The sequence below is a fragment of the Heliconius melpomene genome, chromosome 12 (assembly GCF_056956725.1).
Source record: "Heliconius melpomene rosina isolate 202511_hmr_F chromosome 12, ASM5695672v1, whole genome shotgun sequence".
Classification (NCBI taxonomy): Eukaryota; Metazoa; Arthropoda; class Insecta; order Lepidoptera; family Nymphalidae; genus Heliconius; species Heliconius melpomene.
Window position 1 is genome coordinate 5,878,330 of NC_140400.1, and position 10,195 is coordinate 5,888,524.

Sequence of the window (10,195 nt, forward strand, 5' to 3'; positions counted from 1 at the left end):
CTTAGATAATATAATTAGAATGTAAATTTAGTGAAAAAATGCTTATTATTAAAATAAACAAATATAATTTTATTAATTAATTAATTAATATTGGTAATATTAATTATTCTTTGCAAGAAAGTATATAATTAGTGTAGAATTTCGACCTTCAAGGAGAAAGGACCCTCTTGACCCTCTCGCTCTGGTACTGGTGGCGCGTACCAGATGTGTGGCGTTGACTTCCACCACTCAACATGCATTGTATCGAATTCTGGTGGAAAATGGAGACGACAGAAACAATTTAGTTTCAAGAAGTATTTGCGTAACCTGTTATATACGGGATAAAGCGTGAAGCAAATAAGAGGACAATTGAATCCTGGTATTCTATAATTCTTTTTTTTATCATATTAAGATTTATATTCAATTAAACATCGAAATATTAGCTCATTATAGTCCTTCTCGGTAAAGCCTCTTTTCCTAATTAACGAGGTCTTTAACTTTGCTGGATTATCGTCCATTTTCAATTTGATTTATATTTTGTGGGGAAATCTAAATTTAAATGAAAATAGCTAAGCAAATATCGCTTTAATTTTTTATTCTCTTTGTACTAACGTCTCATAAATTCTTATATAAAATGGAAAAATAGTTTCACGCTTTTCCCGCACTGCAAGGTAGGTTTTTCACGCACCTACCCATTTTCGGGGCATTTTTGAAATAGCTTTAAGTTTCCGAGAAAATCGTATACAAATAAATAAACATACAAATATATATACACTTACAAAATATAGCACACGTGCTTGGACTCCTAAATGAACGATCTTTCTTAAATATTCAATGCTACTCAACAGTGACGGAATTCAACCACGCGCTTTGTGCTCGTAATCTTCCTTCTAATTTGTTTTAGTACGGTATAATACGGTGTTAGGTTCCGCCACTGAATACGGAATACCTCGAAATGTGATAGAAAATGGAGAGCCAAAAGTGCTGCTACTATTTTATTCTATTCCTATATGGGAGAAAAAAAATATTTATTATATTCATGAACTTAAAACATATTAAAATCTTTGTTACAAGCAGTTATAAGACATATCGAGATAATCCTATTGTTTTGGGACAAAAAAGTCATTAAAATCAGTACAGTAGTTTTTTTTAACCTAATTTTTTTATCAATTAATTGATTACCTTTTAAATCTATTAAACACTTAGTAAAGTATACTAGTAAACACAATATAGGGGATGCATATCATAAGGAGTTATTTCTAACTTTGTACTACATTCAAAGTTGACGCTGACGTTTCAATGTAGCTGGGAACAGTCTTAGTCAGTTTGGAAATTAATTTTCAACAAGTAGGTCATATGTTTTAAGGCTTGGTGTTAATAGGATGTTATATATATTGTATATACAATGGTCATTAGTTCGATTTCATGTTGTGACAATATGTTATTTAATTAGATCGATTTCTCAAAATGGAATATTTTTTTAATTTATATTTAAATTCCTTCGCTCTGATGTCGAGGCAAAGCGCGGCGTTGAGTTCCGCCATTCAACACGCAATACCTCGTGAATTCCGCAGAAAGTGAGGAATGGAGTGTCTTAACACTAGGTTACCTCTGCCTATACTGTTGCGTGAGGGATAGGTACAGCGTGAAAATGAATTTCATTTTTTAGAATATGTAACTTAGAAAATTCTTCACATCTAAGAAAAAGCGCAGAATTGAGTTACGCCACCCATTAACCAATATATCCAATATTGGACTTAAAGTGGAGAATGAAGTGTCACTTCTACCGTATGTATGATATATGAGGAACACTGTGTAAAACTAAAAGAGAAGTTCAAAATAGATGGAAAATGTCAAATACAGGTAAACGACTCGGTAACGGTCGTTAAGCGGTCTCAATCTCGACTCATGTAATAAAAAATAAAGGCAATATAAAGAGTACTTCTATGATGTCAAATCTAATTGGTATTTGCAGATATTACACTTAGCAAGAGCATTTATGTTTCTAAGATGAGCAAAAAATGGAGAAAAAAGTCACTTTCTATTCTTACATAATACTATTAGAAACTTGTCTTGTTACGAAAACGAGAGAAAAAAAATGATTCAATCCCTCGAGTGGGAATCGAACCCGCAACGAGTTCGATTCCGTTTACAGTTAAAAGCTTTTTCGCTGCGCCACGAAGGCCTTAGGTTGAAAAAATCTTGTCTTATAATAAAATTTTAATTCAATAAGTAGGGTAGTACTTATGCAATACCGCTGTATTGCATAAGTACTACCCTACTTATTGAACCCTACTTTAAAGATCTATATGTTTAGCCGCTGCTAAACATATAGATCTTTAAAGATCTATCTATAAAGATTTGTACACAAATTCTTACAAATTCATCATCCTATAATATCTTTACATCACAAACCTTTAATATTCCCTCAGCTTTTCTCTAATATCACTGTGGGGTTAAGTACTCGCACGCAATACCTCCATTTGTCGGAAAGTTGTGAACAGAAGTGAGCAACGGAAGTGGGGAACAGAAGTGCGAGATAGCATAACATTAATTACCTTCCACCATGCAATGTCTTACAAATTGGCCAATGCGTGGGGAACGGAGTGTTAAAACTAGGTTCCCTCTACCTACCCTGCTATATGTTATAGAGTATTTATATTATTAGTGTAAACGACATAGAATTTTTTTGTGTAGTATTTAAGCGTACAACTTTTTCGTAATGCTTCGTCGCTGGCATGTATAACACATGACACATTCTTAGAGCTTGACATGATGTAATACCTATAGACCTTCGCCATTAGTGAACAGTCCAAGACAAAAATAATTATTCAATTCAACCTAGTAGTTTCTGAGTTTAGTGCATTCAATTAAACAAATTCTTCAGTGTATAATTTAAATATAGACTAAATGAAGAGAATCAAATTAATCAAGGGTTAATCATGTTTTTTAATTAAAAGGTAAATCAAACCTATCACCGTTTTCACAGTATTTCGTCAGCTTTTTAATAGAAAATAGGCACAGCATAAAATGCATACAGCCTTAGCGACCCTCGTTTTGAGTTTTCGTTTCAAGCTCTCTAATTGGACAAACAAAAATAAAAAGTGCCCTTCCCATTCTAGAAGTTGAAGCTTTTTTATGTTAGGCGACTTTTTTTTTGTAAAATTTCAAATTTAAATTTATTTTTGTGACGAAATTGTGGGACCAAGTATGTATATATTGTGAATTATCATTGTCAATTATTATCAGTAGTTCAAATTCAGATCCTCAGATTTTATTACATAGTTCATTACAACTCAACCTAAATTGTTTTTAAGGGCAGAAAAAGTACAACAATGTGCTAATTATATGACCCTACTCTCTTATCTCTCTCTATCTCTATCTCTACTCTCTCTCTCTCTTACCTAACATAGAAGAAAAAACGAACGATAAGCATAAAAAGTAATAATATTATTGTGAGTTATTTAAATTATAAACTGTCATGTTGCTAAAATAATGCCATAGACATTTTAAATTTAATCTTTCAGAGCAAAATTTTAATAATATTTACAATATGGCAACATCGTGTCGTACCCTATAAGGGACTTCTCCAGAGAGTATAATTATATAAAAGGGCTTATCTCGAGAGGAATTTAAAGTGAAAGTGGGCCAACGTAAATATATCTGTTAATTGTATTATTGTGTTATCTTTTAATAAGATTGTTTTTTATTTTACTTAGGCTAGGCGTAGGCAGGAAGAACCTAGTGATAAAATTCTCCTCCTCTTTTTCATTATACACTATATTCGTCGCTCTGGTAACTAGACATAGAGCAGATGCCATTTAATTTACAATGTCTCGAAAACTTGACGGAAAGTGGGGAACGCAGTGTTTGAACACTAGGTGCTACCTACTACCTTTCTACATGCGGATGCAAGATACGTGAAGCTGCGTGAAGCTATAAAAATACGCGAAAATATTGTTAATACCATAACACAAATATTTACTCAGATAAATAGCATCGTCGGTTTCATAAATCAAGATAAATATTCTTCCTTTTCACATTGATCAACATTTGCTCCATTAGTCCGAACAAACTGGTTTTAAATATAATCTTTGGCTTTATCGTTGTGATGATATAAATACTTTAGATTCAGGAAGTGGAATTCGATTACCGCGTTTAGTTTTTTTTTGTTATCTTCACCGCACATAGCAGGATCAGGCAGAGGGAACCAGTGAACATAGTGTTAAGACACTCCGTTACCCCTTCACACTTCCGTTCACCACTTTTCATCGATTTTTCGAAATATTACGTGTTAAGTGGCAGAATTCTTTTCTAATCCATCTTTTTTCTACTGGTTAATGTTGTTAGCAATAGCTTGTAATAAACCTATAATTTTTTTACGTAGCCCAATAACAACTAATGGTTTTAGTTTAGTTTAAATCCCGCTATTTTTATAAGTCTCCGAAAAAAGTTATTTTTCCTAAATTTGGAATAATAGTTTAAAAATGTTAAAAACATTCCTCCATCTCCAGCTCCATTCATTCTTCATCTAAAATTTGTCACATTCTATAAATAAGTTCGGGAAGTCCACTAAACACGTGAAGCGATTCATTACAATTGTATGAGATTAGGGAACTTGTGGAGGTTTTAGGACCTCAGTTGTTCAGAAACTGTTTCAAAGAAGTTAGGCAGTTGGTAATTCGATTATGCGGTAACTATTTGGCACTTGCTTTTATTGGTTTAAATTTGTTTGAAATATAGAATGACTTATAATATATAGAGACTGTCATGATGGAGAGCCGAAGGTTGTGAGTATGGAACGAAATATTTAATATTTTCATATCCTCGGTAACGAGGCAAATCGCGGCGTTTATTTCCGCCACATAACACGCAACGTCTAAAGCATTCGGTGGAAAGTGGAAGTCTTAATGGGAAATAGTGTTGTAGCACTAGATTCCTAGGTACTCTGTCTAGTATAATATTATTAATCTAGGTAAAAATACATACTGTACTTTTGGATACATATATGTGTATTATGTTTCAGTATTCTCAGTATAAATTGACACCACTCACTGTTTATTGTCTCATAAATTTCCTAAAGGTTGTCTGAAAGAAATCGCTGATTAGCGATAAGAACACCTTTTGTGAATCAATTGTGTATTAATTTTATTGTTTCTTCAACGTGACGGTTGTGGGATCGGTTCCTACTTGTTTGATTTCCTTGCTGCTGAGTAACACGCAAGTAAATATATATTTACATCCCCACATGCTCTATACAATAACTCTACACAAAATGTAAACAAAAAAAATCTACAATTTTTTGTCTCCAATACGAATAGGCTATAACTTTTTCACCAGGCGACCCTTGCTAATCTTGGCACCGCCCTTTTAAGGTCGCAGTCGTAAAAGCGACCACTTCAGAGGGTACGTGTGTTAATAAAACGGTGGAACCGGAACTCGTTGTTCTCATACTATTTTGCAAATACGCGAACTTAGGTTTTCACTTACAAAGTGGAACGATTAAAGATATTACGTTTTTTTGTTTTGTTTGTTTCATTTTTTATATTTTGCTTGTTAGCTTCGAAATATTGAATAATTCGAAAGATTTATTACTAGCGACGCGAACGCGGCTTCGCCTGCTTAAACTTATTGCTATATTAAGTCTAGTTATTATATATTTTTTTAAATAACGGTAAAGTTGTATGTATATCCGTTTAATAAGTTTACAGTGAAATTGTAAGAAAAACTCATAATCACAGAATTTCGCATTTATAATATTAATAAAAATGATATAAATTTAGTAGGTGTTTTTATTGATTTTAACAACAACAATAATAAATAAAGTCTAAAATCTGTCTACTGGTACGCAAACAGGGTTGTCTCTACGAGGCAGTGCGTGTTGAGTAAGTAGGTAAGAGTAGAGTTCAGATACTAAGTTGCCCATGTTCCACCCAAATTCGAAACTTTGTATGTTAAATAACGTAACACAACGCTAATCTTTGTCTTATGAAATCGGGAAATCTTATAATCGCAACTATCGCATTAACATTCCAATGCGCCATAGTGCGTTACCAGAGCGAGGAAATGAAAATATCAAATATTTCACTCCCCTGAATAGTAATTGAACCCAAAACCGTCGCGTTTACAGTGAACTACTTTGCTGCTGTGCCACAACGTCCTTTTACAATAGATTTTCCGAAAAAAAAGGTTCCATTTAGATATGACACTCGTAGTCGGGCTCGAGCTGTTACACACAATGTTTGACCAGCCGGGTATCTTTATAGCGGTCCGGACGTCCGCCCTGACCGTTCATAATGGGTTGCCACCTCAATCAAAGTGTCGCTTTCACATTTACTCCCTAAAATTCGGTATCTGAATAATCGATTGGATTTGTGTCTTGTGGGTTCGATTCTCACTTGAGGTAATGAAATATTTAGTTATTTAATTGTCTAGCTCTAGTAACGAAACAAAGCGCTATAAGAGTTCCACCACTCAACACACAATGTCTAAGTTTCTAGACTCCCTCTGCCTTCTCTGCTATGTTTGGGATAATATATAAGAATATTTTGAATTTGAATTTGAATTTGAAATAGTCGTCGCCCGCAAAAGAATTAAGATGCAAAATAGAAAAAAATCGTTTTTGTCCTGTCCCAGTAGGAATTCCTACAAATTCTCAGTGCTCTACAGTCCCTAAGCTACCAACATGGCAATTTTCAATTTTATAAGGTCTGTGGTTAAGTGTGTGCGTTATCTGTCATTCACATAGTAACGAAAGAGTTTTATATATATACTTTTTACATTATTCTTATATAACAGAATACGCAAAAGACTTGTTCAAGAGAGATCCCAGGTTCAAACGAATGCCTTATTCCGCACGTTCTGCTATTCCGAGATATTTCTAGCAAAGTGTAGAATTCTACACCTTCAGATATAATCCTTCCCGTAAGTGGCGATCCACTAGATTTACAGTCAAAATGGTATTTTCTTTTCACCCGACTGCGCGATGTAAAAAAGAGTAATGCGTTTATCTGTCTAGGTGTGTATGTGTCTACTGCTATGTGGCTTTGTAGAAACCAAATGCTTTGGCAATTTTTTATAATTCGCACGTCAATCGATTTGTTTTGCCAGTAATAATATGACACTAAATGAAATTCAGCATAGAGATATCGTCACCATGTTATCAAATCTACAAAGTACGTCAAATGGGGTATCGTTGAATAAGTATTATAGTGTGTGGATTGTGACAGTGGGTTCAAATCCCTTAGACATTCGAAGCTAATAAATCATAACGAAAGAGTTGGGTCGGGTTTTTGTGTTTTTATAATAATTATTAATAAGCAATTTTAAATCTAATGCTTAACATACCTGTTAACGGCGGCAGTATATTAATTATCCTGAAAAAAAAAATATTAGCTCATTATTGTTATTAGACATTAAGGCTCCATATTTTCAATAATGACTTTAAAATTTCTAAATTATAAGTCTTTGAATACTTTAAAATATAGTAATCTGCATGATATAAGTAAAACATTCTTTGAATTAATGAGTGCAAATAAACGTTTATTTAACGAAAAAAATATTATTTACAATTAACTCTTTCTTTGTATTATACAAAATAATAATATTTCAGTGAAAATTGTAATATTCAATTCAGTTCATTAAAGTATGCAATTTTTCATCAAGGTTTTTAGGACGATTTTTTTAGCTTAACGCTGTATCCCGCTACCATCGTTCCCACTGAGACACTTCCGCCAAATTCGGGAGGAACTGCGTGTTGGATGACGGAATTCAACACCACGCTTTGCTTCTTTACCAAAGCGAGGAAATGAAAATATTAAATATTAAATTCCTCGAGTGGGATTCGAACTCAAAACCTGCCGTGTTTACTGTTGCACGCTTGTGCCCTTGCTCTACGACGATTTTATTTGACAGATTATATATTTAATAGATATAAAGAATATAGATAAAATATACAACTTCTACTTTACCGGTTACTATTAATTTCTATATTGACCAAACTATCCAATACGATATAAATTCAATACAATTTCAATATCACCAAGCTTTGCTTCTATTGCAAATATATTAACGCTTGCAATTTAAACCAATAGAATTTGAAGCTAACGCAATGCAGTTAGGCATTGTCTGATTGTACATACAATGTTCGTGGGTTCGATTCCCACTCGGAGGAAATTATTGATTGATGAATTATTTACATTTAGTCACTATGATAACAACAAAACACAATATAATTTTTCGATTATACGATTTTTGTTAGACTAACTAAAATATTATTAGAAAACGTATAAAAAAATTTATTGTAGCGGGATTTGAACATGTTCCTCTCTAGGAAACCATCTAAAATCCAAAAGGCGTGGGTTCAAAGGGTTTAGTTTTGTAAAAAAATTTTTAATCTAATTTCATTTTATTTTCCAAATATTTATTTGATGGAAGTCTACTCTATTTTCTTCTATAATGATTGTTTAATTTAATTGTTATACTTACTCACTCGACGTATATTTTATACTCGATTTAAGTTGGTTTGATCGAGTCAAACAGAACGATATTGACAGTAAACAAGGACGTACGACGACGTTGTAAACAGAAAGTACATAAAACAACTTGTCAACACAATAAAAAATCCTTTTTATTCTACTTAAACTGAAAACAAAAAAAAATCAGGATGTTAAAAAAATTTGTTTTCATCCCTTCTTCTTTTATGCCTTCTCTCCTTACAATATTCTGATATTGGAAGAAGACCCGTAAAAAGACAAGACCACATGGAAAACATGTATCAAGACATTGATGACAGAGAACGAGGCGGAAGAGGTATGTAGAGGGTGTCGTTCCGTTGTTTCTGGCTACCCCGTTAAGAGTGAAATAAAAAGCTAACAAAAACAAAACTCCGGTAGCGATAAAGTATGAAGCTAATAAAAAGAAAATTCCCTAATTCGGAAAAGAACCCATAAGCACTGTCACAATCCGACGCTGACTGCGCCATGACTGCCTCTTATACAATTTAGTTTAGCTTAACGCACATAGCAGGGTAGGCAGAGGTAACTTAGGAACTTAATGTTAAGACACTGTGTTCCCATTAAAACACTTCACTACCTCACTTTCCACCAAATTGGGCCAATGCGTGGTAAGAGGCGAAACTTAATATTTCATTTCCTCAAGTGGGAATCGAGCCTGCAATCTGTCGCTTTCAGTCGTACCCTTATACCCTTGCGCCAAGTCAGGCCTCAAACTTATTCAAGCAATTTTCCCCACTAAACTTGAATACAGTGGTTTATAAATATAACGTCCACTCCTTAGTATCTCTCAAGCAACAGCTACAGTATTTTAATAAAATATTTTGGGGGACACTTAAAAGTTCAGTAATTTATTCTTTCGCGTTGTTTCACAGCTGTGGTGGAATTTCAATCGTTAAAGTGAAAGTTAACCAACTAAGCTGTGCTTGTTTATATCGAATCAAAGGGAAGTTTTGACAAAAAGAAACTTTTAGATCTTTTGTTTGATACAATTGAATAGAAAATAAATAGGGTAGGGGTAAATGTCTGGTAATGAATCTGCTTTGTCGTTGAAATACTTAACGGTTGAAAATTAGAAGTAAAGTGATCTATTATTGCCATGTCTTTGGTTCTAATTATCTTTTTTTTCGAATGTAGACATTATAACCGAAATTGTAGGAATATTTTTATTTTTTTTTCTAAAACAATCTAATTATTTGAGGTACATATTCAATTAAATTTTATACTTGGTTATACTTAGAGTTTTTTCTCCTTTAGTTTTTATTAGGTACCTACGTGTTATAAAGTACCTAATATATTTTTTGCATACTAATCTATATATATATAAAATCGAAAGGTCACTCACTCATCACGAAATCTCAGAGACTACAGGTGCTAGGAATCTGAAATTTTGCATAGGAGTTACTTATAGGACGTAGGTGCTCGCTAAGACGGGAATTTGCAATATTCGATTTCTAAGGGGTTGTTTTTGGGGTCGAAATTTTGCATAGACGTCACTACGACGTAGTCATGGAGACAGAAATTGATAATAACATAGTTCACGCGGGTGAAACCGCGAGCGGGCCGCTAGTACATACATATAATTTATCGTTGTAAATATACATTGCCGATTATTATTTTCCGTTCCGGTTTTCTTTCGATACTTGAGGCATTGGAGAAACTTAACATCGCGCTTTGTCTCGTTACCGAAATGAGAAATTGAA

General features: G+C 33.4%; 1 protein-coding gene across 1 annotated transcript in view; it reads right to left on the reverse strand.

Moving 5' to 3' along the window:
* The window catches only part of Neto (Neuropilin and tolloid-like), a 75,900-nt gene extending 68,557 nt beyond the window's left edge, over window positions 1–7,343 (reverse strand). Inside the window, exon 1 of the mRNA XM_085194737.1 lies at window positions 7,327–7,343. The gene's annotated coding sequence lies outside the window, so the exon portion shown is untranslated. The remainder of the gene's footprint in view (window positions 1–7,326) is intronic.
* Window positions 7,344–10,195: the final 2,852 nt, after the last annotated feature.